This window comes from Phyllostomus discolor, chromosome 9, assembly GCF_004126475.2.
Source record: "Phyllostomus discolor isolate MPI-MPIP mPhyDis1 chromosome 9, mPhyDis1.pri.v3, whole genome shotgun sequence".
Lineage (NCBI taxonomy): Eukaryota > Metazoa > Chordata > Mammalia > Chiroptera > Phyllostomidae > Phyllostomus > Phyllostomus discolor.
Genome location: NC_040911.2, coordinates 23226529 through 23246363, shown reverse-complemented (window position 1 = coordinate 23246363; position 19835 = coordinate 23226529).

Here is a 19835-nt window from a genome sequence, read left to right as displayed (position 1 = left end):
TCTGCTCTACTGAGAACACACGCTAGTGTATTGATTTTCTTCAACCACGCTATACAAACTCTATCTAGAAACTGGTCTCCTAGAGTTCCACACTCTTGGTTTCAACCATAAGCTAAAAGAAATAAATGATCACTAAAAGAAGTGATTTCTGCCCATTGAGAGCTGAATTGTGGAGCCTGAGGGAGAATATGAAATTATTTATCCCAGACTCTTAGAGGCAGAAGGGACACAGGGGTCTGAGCCCTGTTCAGCACTCCCTGTGGCAAGAAGCTGGATGCACCTCCCCGCCAATTCCATTTCCGAGCAGTTCTAATCAGACAACGAGCCTCCTGATTCTAAGTCACTATCATTCTTCCTCTAACAGGCATTCTTTGGTCTTGTCTAGCCCCCTGAAAATATAGGGAAAGGACCTGTCCTTCTTCTGAATTTATAGCCTGCCCCTGTTTGTAACCAGCTACCTTGTCCCCACTGTACAACCCTCTTCCCAATGTTTTCCCCAAAGAAAAGTTGAGTTACAAAGACCACCAAGAGGAGCCGTGAAGGGGAAAGGGTTTGGAAGAATCCATAGCTCATCTCTGTCCTTGGTGCTGTCCCACTGTGCTGTCTCTCCAGCATGCATTTGCTGCATGGTGACCACGTGCTTAGCCACACTTGGGCTCTGACCACACAAGAGTGGAAAACATGGACTTTGGGAGGCCAGCATTTTTGTCTGGCTCAGCCTCTTGAAGTTTTGTGATTGCAGGCCAATCATTTTACTTTCTGAGGTTCATCTGTAGAATGGAAGTAATACCTATTTGGCCTGGTTGTTATGAAAAATAGCATGTGCAAAACTGGAAAATAGCAATTATTTAAAAAACAATAAACCCTGTATCCTGTACTCAATATGTTTCTTTTACTTTAAAGATTTTATTTATTTATTTTTAGAGAGAGGGGAAGGGAGGGAGAAAGGGAGAGAAACATCAGTGTATGGTTGTCTCTCGTGCATCCCCCACTGGGGACCTGGCCTGAAAGTGAGGCATGTGTCCTGACTGGGAACCTAATTGGCAACCTTTTGCTTTGTAGTCTGGTGCTTAATCCACTGAACCACACCAGCCAGGGCTAGTTCATATGTTTCTTGAATAAATTTCTCAATATAGGTACAGTGAAAATATTTAGGGAAGGAAGCTACAGGGAAAGGGGTATTTCAATTCATTTTGCGATGGGGATTGGAAAGCCAGAAAAAAAATAAGATTATATAAGCTGAGTTCTTTGCTTTCTTTTATTTTATTTTTAAACACACTGTGTCCCCAAGTTGCAGTGGTATTGGGAGCTAGCACAGTACCTGGGACAATCACTGCCATTCGCTTTTCAGAGAATATTCCTAAGATAAAACCACAATAAGAAAGGTAATGACTGGAGAAAGTACATAACCAGTCTCAGAAAAATAAAGACTAAAATCCTGGATGAATACAAAGAATCAGGGCCCGATGCTTAGATGTATTAGTCAGGAACGATCTATCCAACTAAGTGCAGGCAGCTTCTGCTCTCAAAATGAAAAAATCTGAATGGACAAAAGGCAGGGGAGAAGACTGTATTATGCTGGGAACAATACAACTCTGAAAAGATGGTGAAGAGATGCCCTGAGAGATCCATCTCTCACACTTGTTCAGCAAGGACAAACCGTACAAAGAGCCAGCATTTTCTCAACATGTTGGGAATGAGAACAATTTTCTGATAGGAGACTATTACTAATCAAAGCAGGTGCCATGTGCTCTCCTGACTTTAATACGCAAAGGCACTGGACCAGGGTTTGGAGACCAGAGGAAAGGACAAAAATATTTCCCTGTCTTGATTTTTGCCTCATGCTCTCCTGTCTCTTGTCTATTTTTTACTGACCTTCAACCTAGGTGGTTAAGTCCCTACATTCCCCATCACACAGTCTACTTTTATTGATTAGAAACAAAACCTACTCCCCCATCATAACCAAGACACACACCCACACCCCCCCCCACACACACACACTCCATCCCACTCATGCTGATATGCATGGACTCACACATGCACAAATTCCTTTCCATCTGCCCAAATTCAAATCACCTGCAAGGTGTGGTCAAGCTTAAGTATTACACCCTCTGCATAAACCTCTCTTAGACTTGGAGAATTCAAAGGGCTCAGATTGCTTGCCCCATTGAGTTTGGCAATTATTAGACAAGGTGCTTCCTTTCAAGGCACTCAAGGCACTGACAATCAAGATTGCTGAGGTAAGGCTTATTAAACACACACACACGACTAGGCTTTTTTCAAATAAATGGTACAGAATAAAAACACCATAAAAAAGAGTCATGTTGAGGGAGAAACGATGTCAGCTGGGTAGAGGAATGGGACTTCAACTGAACCTGAAGCCAGGATTCAACTTAGATAAGCAAAGAGGGGAGGAAAGCAATTTCCTAAGTTTCTACTACAGCATTCTGCCCACACACAGGGGAATTTCCTCTTGTTGATTCAATCAAGATAGACTCCATATTTAGCAGCCTTTTAGAGTAATGAATCATACCTGGTAGGGGCTTTCAAGACATAGGATATCCAGTGCCAGACTTGTGGCTGCCTGTAGTTTCAGCCTGAATCAAATATACGGACTTCAGTTTGTCTTGGATTTTACCACAGCCTTGTGACTTAAAAGGTGACACGTAAAAATGTAAACTTGGCCAATGAAAATTCAGAGCAGTAAGATTTGGTACATCTACCAGTTATTGATTTTTTGCTACTTAACTTCAAATCTACCTTTTGTTGTTCGACTTTGTGATACTGGAGCTGGGATACTTCAAATGACATTTTTTTTCAGCTGGACAAGAGGGGTTGGATTTTGTTCACATTCTTTTCAGTCTTAGGGGTGGTAGTTGCTACTTCTCTAATCCCTTAAAATTCTCATTTATCCCTTTTAGTAGTCTACTACCTTCTACCTAGTTATCAACTATTCAAATTTATTATTTAACGATAATGTTTTATATATTTTGAAATTGCCAAGAGAGTAGATCTTAAAAGTTCTTATCACAAGGGGAAAACCCTGTTTTGATAGGGTACCGGGAGAAAGAAAAGCCTGAGGTTTTGACAGATCACCACAATGAAGATCTTAGAGGTCCATGATGGGCCACAACAAAAGCCTAGAGAATGCGAAGGTGACATTTGGAAGGGAGGGTCCTGAAGGAGAGGGGAAGAGGTTGGGAGCAAAGCCTTCCTACTTCTGATCTTTGTCTGGTAGCAGCAGTAGGCAGAAAAGGAACACACGAGCAGCAACTGCACAGAAAAACATTCTGGAGGAGAGAAGTGGCTGCTCATAAGAATGAGCTTGAACTTCACGATGGCATCCACAAGGCCAAAGTGTCTTCTTAGCATATGCAATCCCCCTAATGGGCAGGTAATTGCTTTGGTATACTGGTGGAAAGGAGCCTTCAGGTTGGGGTACCTTATTAAGATGTTCACAGACCCTGGAGAGTTCAGAGAGGAGCAGAGAGATGATTACAGGAGCTGGAGGGGTTGATTTATGGGCAAGATGGAAAGACCGGTACTGTTAGCGCTTGGATAAATGATAGCTAAGGGAGGCATAATGATATCTATAAATATTTGTAGGGCGGAAGCAGTGAGAAGAGAAGGGATTCATGTGCTACTCAGTAACTGGATGGAATACAATACCCTCTGTTTCCCTTTGCTGAACTGCAAGGAAAAACTTTGTGACAGCTGTGTCATCAGAACTGCAGAAAAATCAGCCATGGGGGAGAGGGTGAACGTGACTGCCCAGGATCACTTAAGACCCAGCTCCAGCAAAAATCACGAAGTATGTTAAAGGGCATCCTCTGCCCTGACTCAGGAATGGACTGGGAGGCCCACACCGAAACTGCGGGGCTTGCTCTCCAGCCTCGTCTTTCACCAGTCGCCTTTGCCAACAGTCAGGTTTATTCCCTGTGTCTTTGCTCAGACTTTCTCCTTACCTGGAACCCGCACCCCTCCACCAACCAGTATCTATCTATCTATTTTACATCCACAAATAATCAGTGCCTTCCATAGGCCAGCTACTTAACTGGCATATACACAAAGACAAGAAGGCAATCATCCTCAAGCTGATGGCACCTGGAAAGTCGGTCAAAGAAACACATTAGTAAATACAGTGTAGTGAGTGTGATAATAGATGCAGGCCCAGAATACTCTGGGAATAGACAGTGGAAGCCCCTAGTCAAGACGGGGGGCAATGGGTGATAATTCCTAAAATGTGAAAATGTAGAACCTCACCTACAGCATGAAAACAGCAATAGTTTAAGAAATCTCCCCAACACACACACACACACACCTTTTTGTGTTCTAGGAAACAGCTTACCACCAAGAATCACACTTCCCCTATGACTTAGATAAAACACACAAGTTCACTCTTCCTCACAATTTCCTATAAGGTTTGCAGCTGACTATATCATCTGTGACAAGACCAAACACAGATCTTGCTTCTTTTGCCTAAACCTGCTGAAAAGCCAGACACAGGCCATCCAACTGCCTTTTCTTTGTCTCTCATGAATTAGTAATGGACTAAAAGTTGTCCTCCTGAAATCAGTGAGATAATATTTCCTGTTCAGCTGACTGACTGAGACCTGTGATTCCAAAAACGATACCAGCTGTAAAATCAGCCCCCACCCCATAATTTTTCCACCTCTTTCTATACAAATCTGAGTCAAAGCCACCCTCCTGAGCAACCTGATCTTCAGGTCTGAAGTGCGATTCCTACTGCAATAACCTGGATAAAGTAAGTTTCCTTATTGCTCAGTGTTTATCTTTGATGAAATAATCTGTAAGAGTGAATAGCAGGCAAAGGGAGAGGGAAAAGACGCACATGGAAAGAAGTTCCACAGAAAGAAAGTATCTCATACACAAGCCTGAAGCTAAGAGACAGAAGAATATGATAGTGGAATTTCCATGACCAAAGAGCCAAGTTTACGTAGGCAGAGAGTAAGGAATTCAACTGGAGAGGCATCATTTATTAAAAGACATGACCCTAACCAAGTATCTTTTCTAACTCAGTTCCCTTACTATAAAAATGGAGGAAAAGATAGTAGTAACTACCTCATGAGGTAGGTCACATGGGCAAACACTTAGCAACTTAGCAGCATCCCCAGGATAGGGCTTTTGCATATGGTGGGTAGACAAGAGACACTTCTCAAATGGTTGGTTGACTAATGCTCCTACATCACCTGCTATCTTGAGTGAGTGGGCACAGCCATTGCTGTTGTCACACAGATAAGAAGTCAGCCCAGACTGGCCTTGATGTCCAATGGCCTGTGCTGTGAGTGTCCCACCCAGGCTCAGGGTGCTCCCCTGTGGTTCAGACTTTTCAAAATGTAAACAAAAGCAGACTGACCATGTTTCCCTTGACAATAGAAACCCACCTGAATTCTCAGAGCTGGTTGGGCAGATAGTGCACCTTAGAACTTGAGTGGGGCGAGTGTGGTGTGCAGACTCACACGGCTCACTCTGGACACAGCCTGACCCTGCTCCGGATCTCAGCCCCAGCCCACCCCGCTTCCACTTGTGGCAGCTGCAGTTACTATGGACGATTGGTTAGGAGGGATAAAAACAGATTTCCCAAACCAACTGTATTCAATGTAACATATTTTTCATATGTTTAATGGAACAGAAATTTTTATTTTAACCGACATTTATGGGCATTACTAGTGTTCTGCAGAGGGAGCAGAAACCTGGTGGGGAGAGATAGCAGGTATAGAAATCATATTATTTTTATCATAAGATTAGGGCACTCTGTGTTTTCCTCCCCCAAGGCTCCTTTCTTCTCCTCCCCGCCTAAAAAAAACAAGAGATTATAGATGGAGGCTCCTGCTGTACAAAGCCCCAGCTTGGTTAACCCTTCCTCCGTTGCAATCCGGGCACCAGAGAGCCCATTATTTAATGCTAATGTATTGTTTTTCCACTGCCTGGCTCTGGGAGATCCAAATTCTTGGCATCACAGACTCAAGCATCAGCCAAAGCAATAAAGAGAAGACAATTCTTCATTATCATCCCTGGAAGCTACTCAGTGACAATGAGGGAGCTGTGGCTTGGGTTTGTTTGTGTTTCTGTATGTATTCAGAAAGCGTGTCCTGAAGTTGTGGTGTCAGTGACTATCAGCTCTATCTATTTGAACCATCCTCCTCCCCTGCTTTGCTTTTAAACACTGGAGCCTCAACCAGGCCAACAGTGATGACAAACTTGAAAAGGATGGTCTTCAAGAAAAATAAGTCCTCTCTCTTAGTTAGTTCCCTCCTTCCCTTTAATTCTCACCACATCCTTAACAACCTTCTGTTGTTTATCTCCTCCTTTCCCGCCATCTCTGTCTCAACTTTTTAAAGATATACATACACATATATACATATATATAAAACTGGCTATGACTCAGAATTCTAATCCTCACTGTGACCTTGCCAAGCTGTGTAAATGTGGCAAAGTTGATCAAGCAAGGCTATAGTTTCATCTCCAGGGGAAGTGACCCTGAGTCCTTTCCATAGAATATGGAAATAAAACTCCATATGCTTCCCATGTGCACTCTGCTTCTATTGTTTTTGAAGTAAGTGGGACATGGAGTAGGAACCTTTCATTTATTATTTTGTCCCTCCTAAAACAATGCAGAGTAATGCCCAAGTTTCCAGTTGTGGAATCATCTTTGTAAATTACATAACCCAATATGGACTTCAAAGTTCAGTTTCTAAATACTCTAGTGTCTAGCATTTGCACAGCATCGTTTGCTAAGCTTCCATGCAGCTGGTCAAACATATTTCGTTGACCACTTTCCTGGACATAGTGGATGGAAGGAAACATGGACTAGCACCAGAAAAGCCAAGGTCAGTCCCATGAGAGTAGTCTCATGTTTGCGGCAAAATCCCGATAAACTTTCCCTGTGGCAAGGTGGACAAGGAAGCTTGTAGGATTTTGTTGGCACACATGATAAAGTCCGGGATATATTCCATCTTCCTCTCTCTGCTCCCCATGATATTCTGCTCACTGTATATAAGTTTTGATCAGGATTTAGTCATGAAACATACTCCTTGGCTCAGATAACTGCAGAAAAGCAGCCTCAGTTCTTTTCAGTCTGGCTCTGATGCTACAAACCATACCTCTTGGAACTTATGAGCATATCACAGATGCTGAGCAGGTGAGCTTTAAAAAATGGGGTTCCATCTGAATAATCTGTCAGGCTACAGATGACAAAAAGCTATTTCTGACTCCAGCCAGAATGAGTGATTACTTTGATAACAAATTAAAACAAGCTTGGAAATTGGAAATTACCAGAATTAAGCTATCTCCAGTGAATGACTGAGCTCCCCCCTTCAGTACATTTTCTTCTATATTAGCCATAAACATGAGCTCTTCATTAATAGAAATTGGTTCATTGCTACTGGCCACAAGGGGAGTCTACTGGATGTGTGGCACTAACTTCCAACCTGATCAAGAAGACAACTTGTTTTTAATGTGAGTGCTTTCTTGGGAACTTAAAAATTCTTTATGTCCCCTTTGGCTTCTTGCATGCAAAGCCAATTGTAATGTTCAACTTTTAAATGTTCAAATATTTTCTCTGTATGGGATGTTTATGGCACCAAATAATTTCTACATGATTACTGTTTTTAATAACTTTCTAATTACCATATTAATCAGAACTGTCCTTTTGGCTTATAGAAGGTACCAAGGGACAGAGGTAAGAAACAAAGATATTCCTGATGCAAACCACTTGCATAAAACTTCCAATCTTCCTATTCAGGAGATAAGAACTGTTGCTAAATGGAGGGCTCGATTCTCAGCAGAGAGAAGAAAATTCAGCCTCCCTGCTAAATGATTGTTCAAAGCTTTCAAAATGAAATGGGCATCCTGTGACCGACCTCCCAAGTCCCTGTGTATCCTGAACATATAATCAAATCACCATTTAGACTTTTTTATACAATAGGAAATGCTGTCCTTTCGGTGACCATTGTATTCAAATATTTTCAGTTATTACTTTCTTTCTTGATGTCTGATTTCTAAGCACTGACCTTATACAACTATGAACCAGAGGGGTTAATATTTCGAAGATGCTGTGATTTTTCTTTCTATTTGTCCTAGCCTGAGCAAGCTTCCATTTCATCAGGTGACCTTTGCCATGCCATCTATTTAGCTATCAAGTTTTGTCTAAATCACAATGGTCATATTTCCCCCTGTCCCTCCCCCTCCCATCTCCCTGTGGTGGTTTATGTGGACGGGTAAGATACAGAAGTGATAATGATATCTGATCTAGCTCTCCCTCACTCATTCTTCCAGCAAAAGTGTGTGTGTGTGTGTGTGTGTGTGAGCGCATGTGTACGCACACATGTGTGTCTAAAGAAATAATGTAAAAAAGCCAGTAGAAATCTTCAAAATTATTGAGTGTTTCATTAGTAAAATTGTACTGGTATTTTCTGCACTTGATGAGATGATAATTTTCCTGCCTCTCTTTCATACTGAGCTTGATGGACAGACCCTTCTTTAATGTACAAATAATCTTTATGACCCTTGTAAGCAGGTCTGATGATACTCAGCTGAGCAATGTACCAGAACTGAAATTTCCATCTACTTGATATTTTGCACGGGGGTTTTGATGAAGTCACTGTCACCTGCTATTAACTTAATATCAAGTCTTAATAGGGTCCCTTTCTCACTATCTCCACGCTGTTGGGGTTCAAATTAATTACTAAGTAAAAATTCTGCCACATAAATCCTCACTTCCCAGGGAGAGAAAAAAAGTTTTTAACCTCATTTGAGAGCTCAGAGAACAGCCTGTGGAAGAAGATTCGCCTTCAAGATACATCTGAGAAGTCGATGCATAAATGAGAAAACCAGGGGTCCCTGCAAACTGTGGCTCACTTCCTCATGCTCAAGCCTGTGCCTTCTTTCTCAGCATCCTCGTGTATTCTCAGAAGTCACCAGACTTTTCACTTAGTTCTCTGTGGTACTAAAGTACAGTGGGAATAACAAAACTTTTTCTAAAAATAAATTGCTCATTAAGTATCAAATGTATCAAAAAAATATCAAATGGTGTGTGGAGTAAGATCTGCTAAATCTCTTCCAAACCTGATATTCAGTAAAAAGTTGTGAACTAGTAAAAATATAAGAATTTTAAAAATCTGCCCAGTAGTCTTTTGGCATTACCTAAAATTTCACCATCAGAAATGAATCAGTTATTAAAGGATAATATCCCTCAAAGCTCAAGAGAAGGGAGGAACAGGGGATGATCAAAAAAAGCTTAGTGTACATAACCAGGTGTACATAACGAGGTACACATAATTACATGTGAATTTGATTAGGATATTGCTGGTAGAGAAGACAGGGTGTCCAGGGTATTCAACAAGGCATGGACTAGTGGGATACCTGTAATAATTGAGAAGGTGGTGGAGGGTTTTTCCAAAGATTTGGTAGAACATTAAAGATAACTGCCTAAGTCAAAATTCTTACATGCAGATCTCCAAGGATAAGAGAGGATGGGGGTAGAGAGAGTAATAATATACAAACCGAAATTTTTTTCAAGAGAGATAATAATTAAAAGATACTTAAAATCCCATTGACATGTAGAACCCTTAACTTCAATTGCTTATTAGATGCTAACAAAACAAACAGATTTCTCATTTCACTCTTTCTCTTAAAATCAAAAACTACCCTTTCGAAACTTCCCTAAAATCCAGTGGGATCCCTGTGGCTATTTCTGTCTCCCATTGTCTTGGTTCAAACTGCCCAAACCTGAAACTCTTCTTTAGATAGCTTTCCACCCCTGGTTCCAAAAGGGGATTTACCAGCTCGAGCAAAGCACAAGAAGTGCCTAGAAATTTGTGTCTCTAGGCATTCAGTCAACACCTAAGTATGAAGGCCTTGCTACCCTTGCCTCAGGTGGGATGAACCCTGAGGCACGACTGAACTGCTAAATTTTTCTGGGTCAGGTTGAGGTTAACAGCCTCTGGGTTCCTTCTCGGAAATCTTAGCCTTTGGATTCCTTCTCTTTTCCTGAACTGCTTTTGCCACTTCTTTACTAGAGCCTTCTTAACAGATCACTTGCATTCAATTCACCCTCTTGGGACCTTCTAGGGATCCCAACTAAGATACATTGTTCTTGGATATGCCCACCTAAAGATCCGGATGAAAACTCCAATGTACTGTGGCCAAAGCCAAAGCATCATTGTGCCCATCTGTCACTTCCAGCCACCACTCCTGTTAGGAATGCAAACATTCTAGTTACCCAGGCACAGAGCTTTGGAGCTATTTGAATTATTTCCTCTTTTATTTAATGACTTCATTAACAGTTGTATTACACTGTATAGTTTACAAACATTATCACCACACACAAGGAGAATTCAAAATGGATTAACAACTTAAATGTTAGACTTGTAACCATAAAAACTGTAGAAGAAAACATAGGCAACAAAATCTGGGACATTGCTAGTAGCAATATTTTATTGGATATATCTCCCCAGGCAAGGGAAACCAAAGAAAAAATAAACAAATAGGACTACATCAAACTAAAAAGTTTTTGCACAGCAAAGGAAACCATCAACAAAATAAAAAGACAGCTCACAGGGAGAACATATTCACAGATACATCTGATAAGAGGTTAATATCCAAAATTTATAAAGAACTTACAAAACTCAACACCAAAAAAACAAATGATACAATTAAAAAAAATTGGCAAAGGACCTGAATAGACACTTCTCCAAAGAGGACATACAGACGGTCAATAGACATATGAAAAGATGCTCTATATTACTCATCACCAGGGAAATGCAAATGAAAACCACAATGAGATACCATCTCATACCAGTCAGAATGGCTATCACCAATGAATCAACAAACAAGTGCTGACAAGGATATGGGGAAAGAGGAACCATTTTGCACTGTTGATGGGAATGCAGACTGGCACAGCCACTGTGTAAAGTAGTATAGAGATACTTCAAAAAATTAAAAATAGACCTGCCTTTTGACCTGTCTACCCCACATCTGGGAATATATCCAAAGGAACCCAGAACACTAATTTGAAAGAACATAAGCACCACTATGTTCACTGCATCATTATTACAACTGCCAAGATATGGAAGCAGACCTAGTGTCCATCAGTAGATGAGAGGATAAAACAACTCTGGGACATTTACACAATGGAATACCACTCAGCCATTAAAAAAAAAAGTACCCTTTGCAACAGTATGGGTGGACCTGGCAAACATTATGCTAAGTGAAATTAGCCAGCCAGAGAAAGACAAGTATCATATGATTTTACTCATGTGGGACTCTAATGAACAAACTGAAGTAACAAGGAAAATGGGGACAGATTCACAGACAGAAAGCAGATGGCAGCTAGTGGCGGGGGTGGGGGGAAGTTAGGAGGTAGAGGAACTGAGCAGAAAGGAAAAAGGACTCATGAACATGGATAAGAGTATGGTGATTGTGAGGGGGGTTTAAGGGAACTAAATGGAAATGGAAAAAATATAGTATATTTTTTAAAAGAATAAAAAAAAACCTTTTTTCATTTATCTAATATCATGCAATTCTCAAAATAAACTTTAGAAACCAACAGGCCCGAGTTGATCACCTGAGTCTTCAGAGTGAGACAACAAAGAATAGAGGAATTAAGCAGTCAGTAAACTAAGTAACTGGAACCAGAACCTGGGCTTTTGACTTTGATTGACTACTTTTCTAGTAAGCCAGATGTTCTTCCTTCAGGATATCTCTTGGATGCCTCCTTTTTTTTTCCTGTTTCTTCCACACAACCTTGGTTTAGACCCTTGATACCCTTTGTCAGGTTAGAGCAGTCATCTCCAAAATAGTAACTCTCCCTCAGTTTCTCTTTGTTGTGTGCCCATATGCCCCTGCCAGATTACCATTCCTACCTCACATCTTATTCTCTTTCCTGTGATCTGGATCCTGCAGACATTTCTAGTTTTAACTTTACTCTTCTCCTCTGTGTAGTCCTAAAGTGTATTTGTTTCTGAATCATAGCATGGCTATACTTAGTAGTACAGAGGCAGGTGCCTTGCAGTGGGTGCTGCTGTAACTAACACCTAAAACGTGTGCCCCTGATGTAGGAACTAAGCAATGACAGTCAGTGAAACCGATGTAAGAGGCAGGCATGATGCCTGTGAGTGTTATGCCCCAGAAAAACTCTTGGTAGAGCTGTTAACTGCTGTATAACTCAGAAAGCAGATCACATGCCTGGTGAGCTTATTGAACTAGAGGAAGAGGTTGGAAAACTTAGCAGTGTGTGTTGGAAAGGTGATTCGTTTCTAATCTCACAGTATATCCACAGAAGTAATGAAGTCACGGCTAGGTCTGCACGTGAAACCTCTTCCACCCTGTCCTCTGATTTTCTTTCCCTCCACAGAAACCTTGGAAGTTTCATGTAGAAGACAGCAAAGTCTTAAAATGGAACAACCCTAGACAAGTACTGGAGAACTTGTCTCCAAGGAACACTGCCGGGACCTGCATTAGAGTCTGAAATGAAAAGGAAATAACCTGTGTTAAAAACCTGAGACACTGCAGTTTGTTTAGATACCAAAGTATGCCCTAGGGCATCCTGTTTGAGCGCCCTCAATACCTACACCTTCTGTTTCAGCACCTAGCGGAGTGCTATGCGTACAGCTAAATGTTCAGTGCTTATTAAATTAAATAGGAAAAAACTCACAATATAAACTGATTTTAATGAACAAAAAGTATATAGCCATTCATGGATACTAGTGCACAATAACCATTCGGTAATATAAGAAACAAACATCAAGGAAGAAAATGGTAATTATGTTTAATATCTCAAAATAATTATTCTTAAGAGCCATGAGTTGAATTATTCAATTATAACAAAGTGAATAGAAGACAATTATTTGAGACATATTCATAAAATACTCAAAACAGTCTTCCTAAATTGTTTTTATTTATGTAAATCATTAAGTAAATGGATAAAATATATAAGCTACACTCGAACAAATTTATTGTTTTCTTAGTTAATGCAAGAAAATATCCTGGTGATTATTTCCTGAAGGGGTTAGGAAATATTAGTAAATAATTTTAGCAAACTGCTCAGGGCAAGGGGAGTCAGACTTGCTGGTGTTTGTGACTTTCACAGCACTCAACTTTGCGTTCATGAAATTGCTTCTTCGATGACTTTGGTTTGCAGTGTCAAGTTCTGGTGGCCCCATACCGCTGCATCAGTCAAAGTGAGTTCCCTAAACATGACAAAACCTGACACAGTGACGTGTTATGAGCCAGCAGGCACCACGGGTCACAGACTATTAAAGTGACTTTCAGACGCATACCTTCCCCACTCTGCTGGCCTCCACAGCTGCCAGTTTTGTCTCTGCAGAATGTACCAGCCTCCTTCTCCAAGCCCCACTGCTCAGAATTCAAGGATCAGTTATAATAAACCTAACCTAATTCAATCCAGGTCACTATTACTTAACCTCACTCCACTCGTACCCTCTGAGTGCCCTCTTCCTGGTCTGCCCATATCCAGATGTCTGGTTCATTAACACCCATGTGATGAGATCCCATTTGTCAGTAGTGTCCCTTCCAGCTTCTCTTCAGACTTTTTTGCTTGGCCTCTTGGGAGCTGGATTCCACCCTCACACTTCTCCCACCCATCCCAGCCCTCCGACTAGGCACGGCGGCTCTCACGAGTGCTGCCCTCTGCCGGCAGTGGGCCACTCAGCTCCAGCCTGGGCCCCAGAGCATGGCCTCTGCCTCTGTCCAGACCTCTGTTTTACCTCCTAAAATGACTTCCCAGTCACACACCTGCACTTCACAGCTCATGTAGGTAAAGGCAATCCTTAAAACGTGGACTAGTGAAGTTAATCAAGAGGATGAAAACAAATGGGTCAATTCTTGGGCTGCCCTTGTCCATGCCCCAAAGGAGGGTTCCCGTGGCACACAGGGACACAGGGTCTCTGCTACTAAGTCCCTGTGCCCAAATGCGGGAAACCACAGCCACCAAACCTTTCCTATATCTGTCCCACTTGGCCTCCAACCCTAATCTCTCTCCCATTAGGGAATTGGTGGACCTTATGTAAATGGCATGAGACAAGTGACAAGGGCAGAAATTGTCCCAAAGTTTAACTACAGCGATATTAACAGACACATGGATTATCAAACCAGAGGGGAAAAGAGTGATGTTCTAACAATTGCAGTATGCAGCATTATTTATTTCAGGAACTAGAGGGTATAAAAAGGTGGCTTTTTTCTAGAATTTCTGAAAAACGAATATCTCCATACACAATAGAGCACCTTGAGTCTGAGCAATTAGCTGGAGGAATTAGCCTAAAAAGGTACAATACAATTCTAAAGTCCCAAGGCAGCCTCAGATTTGTTTAATTGTGCTTTCCATCTGTAAAAAGTTTTAAAGCATATATCTCCTTTTTATATATGCATACATTATATCTATATACTATTATATAAATACATTCTGAATATTATAAAATATCTACAACAGAGGGAAATTTTAAAAGATGAGATGAAAGAGAAAGAAAGAAAGAAGAAAAACAAATAAATAAGTGCTCATATTTTCCACACTCCCAGTGGTCTGTCTTGTAATACTCTGAGACACAGTAATGCCACTTTAGTGAGGACCATTCTAACAAGAGTGTAGCTAGCTGTAGATGTGACATTGAAAGAGTCAGTGATGTGACCAGCATCATCCAGCAAAGAATAGACACAAATGGATAGTACTTTAGAATTCTACTTTAAAATTTTTGCAGTTCAGCTCAAAGTAAAAGCTTTCTCTGCAGCTGGGATATGCATTATGTGTGTCTCCCTTTTATTAATATCAGTTGAAATGTATTTTTCATAGGTGCTGTGGGTAGATCTCTCACCATCTCATCATAAATAAACCTATGGGATAGCCAACAATTCCTAGTTGCCTTTGTCCTGAGTCTTTTGCCCAAATTCTTTCAATTTGGATTGCATCCCTGGGAAATCATGCCTCCCAACCTTTGCAAGACCTCTTTCTTGTGGGCCCATCTACTGGATCCTCGTACGAGAAGATGTGGAGGTTCTGGTGGGGAAAGAGGACCCGGGTGCCTTGGCATTTTTGTTTCCACATAATAGGCACCTACTGAAACAAGGGAAAGGGCAATGTGAGCTGTCCTTGACTCTCCAGAGCACAAATAGCATTTATCTCTGGGCAGCGGGCAGCGCCAACACGGGTTTTTGTCAACCTGTCAATTTTTTTTTCTTAAACAGAAAGCAGAGTTAAGTAAATAAAGATAAATGATTGTGCTCCTTTCTCTGCGGACCCTGGAGCTAAACTGAACAGGCCTCTTATGGTTCGGCCCTGCTTCATTGACTGTTCAGACAGCCCAGTAATACGACAGATGTACCCAGCCGTTCCCTCTTCCCCGCTGTCCATTAGATTATGTTCATTTTGTCTGAGATGCCATTAGAAGTCTCAAGGTCAAAGGAGTCACAGGGAAGAAAAAAGGATGACTAATTTTTTCCTGCAGCCCTTCATTGCCCAAAGAGCCTCCAGACAGGTGGGCTCCTGCTTTGTGAGGGGTGCAAAGAAGGGGGGCTCCATGCAATTTACTTGAAATAAAATGCAGGTGTGCAATTAACCCAGACACACTTCTGGCAACCAACACAGCCCAGTGCTGGAAGTTTTATTTGAATCAGGGGAAAATATTATTTGGGATGTTTTCCTGAATGACAAATGAATGATTTGCCTGCAAGAACATGTTGAGGAAAAGCTTGGGGAGCAGAGGGGGCTGACATTTCTTTCTCTTTTTCTTTTTCTTAAAAAATAAAGATAATAGTGTTTTGGTCCCAAACAATGCTTCCCATGGGATTTCTTGAGGATATCATGCAAATAGGGAATTTGTCCCTGCTTAGTAGCTGCAATTATGCACGTAATGGTCCTTGAATTTATATAGTGTGTTACTCCTGAGCTCAAAGCACTTAATGCACATGGCCACACCGTCATTAACACTCACAATCATAGTATGTGAAAACTGGAGGAGACCGCAAGGATCACCTGCTTGAACTCCACGGACAGAAAAAATATATAGTGCTATTATGTGAGTCCTTTACTTGCTTCATGTATGTGAGGCAGGTTCTCTTTCTAAGTGATGACAGTGACTACATTTTCTTTATTTCTAAATGCCCCATAGCATCTAGCACAAGCCTGGGTACACGAGAAACAGAGACAATCCATACCATCAGCTGGCAGCCAGAATTATGGAGTTGAGTAGTTGGAAACTAAAAGGTTACCTGATCTCGACAGAAATCTAACCACTCTGCCCAAACTCCCAGAAAAGAGGGGCACAAAGGGGGAGTTATGTTAACAGGGCACCAGTTTCATCCCTCTTTTAACCAGATCAATTCTCATTTAATTTTTAAATATTTGGGGATATTAGATGATTTGAGATTATTGTTTTGGATGAGAAGTTCTCCACTGCTTAAAACAAAACTTAGAGAAATCCTCACATAGCATCCTGGAGAGATCATCATCTAGCTTTCCCTTGAGCAAGTATGGGGGAAACAAGAGAATGTAACTCCTGTCACATAACACCTCGTTGAGTTGGGGCTGCACATGAGGCAAAGGCATGACAAGTAACACAGGCTTATCATATGCATGCTTGTAATGCTTTCCCCCTATCCAACTGCATTCAGCACGTGTTCCTTGAGCATCTTGCTGCAGTTATCTTTCCCTAGACCAGCAGTCCCCAAGCTTTTTGGCACCAGGGGCCAGTTTCGTAGAAGACAATTTTTCCACAGACTGGGATTCGGGGGATGGTTTCGGGATGATTCAAGCGCATGACATTCAAGCTCACCTCCTGCTGTGCCGCCTGGTTCCTAACAGGCCCAGACCTATACCAGCCTGTGGCCTGGAGGTTGGGGACTCCTGGTCTAGACTAAAAGCTGTGTGGAGCACAAGAAAATAACACTCTTTATGAGATTTTAATTTCTCTGGACAAAGAAAGCCCATAACACACATAGCTATACACTTAAGAACATAAACCCCAAAGTACCCAGTCCAAGACTTAAGGGAATAAACAAAAGAAATTATATAAAAAGAACAAAAATTGAATTAGAGTTTGTCAGAGTTGGAAGGTATCTTAGATGCCATTTCTTTCTCAAATGGGTAAATAGAGGCCCAGAGAAATAATGTGATATGCTCATGAAGACTAGTAGTGACTGATAGCATTCCCATGCATCTCCTACATCCAGTTCAGTGTCCTTTTGCACATTAGGCTTTTTCATCTAGACTATGAAGAACCAGTCTGAGGGAAAAAGCAAATTTAAAGCACAAAATCGAAAAGGAGAATTCCTTCAGCACAGACGTAAGAACCAAGATGCAGGTCTCGGTGGGTCATGGCCAGCCCAGCTGGTAAAGGAAGTCAGGTGATGATGGAAGACAGCTCCATTTAGGAGGCAGTCATGGAGCAAAATGCTATGGGGGTAGAAAAAAAAAAGAAAAGAAAGGTAATGCAGTTTCTGTCCTTAAGGAACCCTTTCTAGAGTAGAAGGGTGAGAAATACTCACTGATGTCATTATTCAAAGTAAGGTGAGCACCATGACAGAGGAGGGACAATTGGAGGGACAGAGGAGGAGTGCTTCACAAATAGAGAGCATCTATATACTAATGACTGTCAAATCTCATCCCGATTTAGCTCCTGCATTCCAGACTCACACATCCAGCTGCCTATTGCATGAAACCTCCAGCTGGATGTTTTATGCTCTTCTTAATTTCAAAAGTCCAAAATTAAATCCATACTGTATCTTTCATCCCCAGTCCTCCTGAGTTACACGTATCAGTAACAACACCATACCCCACACCATCAACTCAGTTACTTGAGCCAGAATCTGGCAGTCATCGTTGGCTCTTCCTTCTCCTTCACTCCTTACGACCATTTAACTCCTGGTGGTTTTGTCTCTTCAAAGGCTCTTAAAGCCATCCAGTATTCTCAAGACCCACTGTCAGTGCCCTAGTCCCAGAGTCCATTATCTCCCCAATGATGGCCCCTGTTTTCTGACTTCTCTCCTCCAATCCAAGATAAATATTAGGCCCTATAAGATGATTCTTAATTCTCACTAATTATATCTTTCCTCTTACCAGTGCTCTTAGGATTAAGTACAAAGCCTCTTACCATGTTACAAAGATCTTCCCCCATTTTCCTCCTACTCATCCCCCCCAACCACAATAATTTTCTTCCCTTTGTATTCCACCACTTTAACATTACACTAATATTGAGCTCTACTGGACTCCTTGGTATTGCGGTGTTTTATTCTCTTTGTCCATACATTTTTACTGTGTGAATCCTTATTGACCTCTTCCCACACGAAGTCCCATAGGCACATACACATGCTTCACACAGCTAGCTCCAATTCATCATCAGATTTTAGCTTTACTTCCTCCAGGGTCTTCCTGACCTTAGACTAAGTGCAGACCCTGTTTCCATAGCATCTTATTTGCTGTATCATAATATGTATCACACTCTACAGTAGTTTCTTTTAACCCTGCAGAGATTGTGGTCAAAAAAATTACAGCATAGATCAAATAACACACACCCTTGGAAACATGTGTGATAACCAAACTGATGGCTTAAATGTTGTGGATTGACGTTAGTCACCTACACAAACAAATGCAGTGCTAGTCATGACCTTGAACCTATGCAGCTGATATATGTAACAATATTTAAGAAAAGTGTTTGTATCTCTCCAATCAGCCATAAGGGCAGTCTTCCTCATAGCACTAGAAGGTCTCTCTTATTCTCTGCTCGATCCTTAGTGCTTAAAACAACACATGCACACAGTACTTAATAAATACTGAGTGGATGATTACTTGGTGATATCCCGAGCATTTAATCTCAGGTATACAAGTCTCCAAAGGTGTAAAAGCAGAACACTCTTTAAGTGAAAATTAGATATATTGAAAGCAATTTAAAAGGTTCTTATCTCAGCAGGCTGATGCCATGCCTGCATCAGACCACAGCTGAGATCGTCATTTTACCGAGGACTAGATTCATTCACAAATGTTAATGGGTCTGAAAAAAAATAATTACAATGGTAACAAATTAGGGGTCTGTTACACTAACTAACTTTTCTCTATTAACAGAGAATTTACTTTGAAGAGCAGAAAGAGCCAAGTGAGCAGATTTCATAATTGCAGAACTTTATTTTCACTTTGCTCTAACTTTCCCAGTGAAATAGAACATAAAGAAAGCCTTTGCAAATGGATAATTACACAGCACATCTCAGGATTATGAGATACTGGTAACCTTTTCTCCTACTTTTCTAATGTGACTGAGCACCATCATAGAGCTATTCTTGCCCTTATGGGGAAAAAAAGCACTTCAAGTGACTCTTCGTATCTAATAGAATGATTTCATGTTTATTAACATACACCCATAAAATTTATAATTTTTCAGCACCTGAAGGGACCCTACAGATCAGCTAACCTAAACTTCTACTTTACAAAGCTGAAACTAAGGTTAAGAAAAGTTAAATGTCTCCTTCTAACACAAAACCCTGGGAATAAGAGAAACTTACATCGAATAAACAATAACGGAGGACCTCTGCCTTTATGGAGAAATGAGGGAGAGGGTCATCCTTAGGTGTGGGAAGAGAAGATGGAGTGGAAACAGGTGTCGAATCACAGGCCAATTAAAACTTGATTCAGAACTGTGCTTGTTACATTCATATGGTTTAAAATAAACCACTTATTTGGCACTTATCATCCCCTGTACACAAAGAAAGTTAGGAACACGGACTATGGAATCCCAGGCTTACCTCCAAACCAACATGAATGCCACCCCCACCTCTACACTGTTTCTCTTAATGGATGTCCCAATTGCTCATCA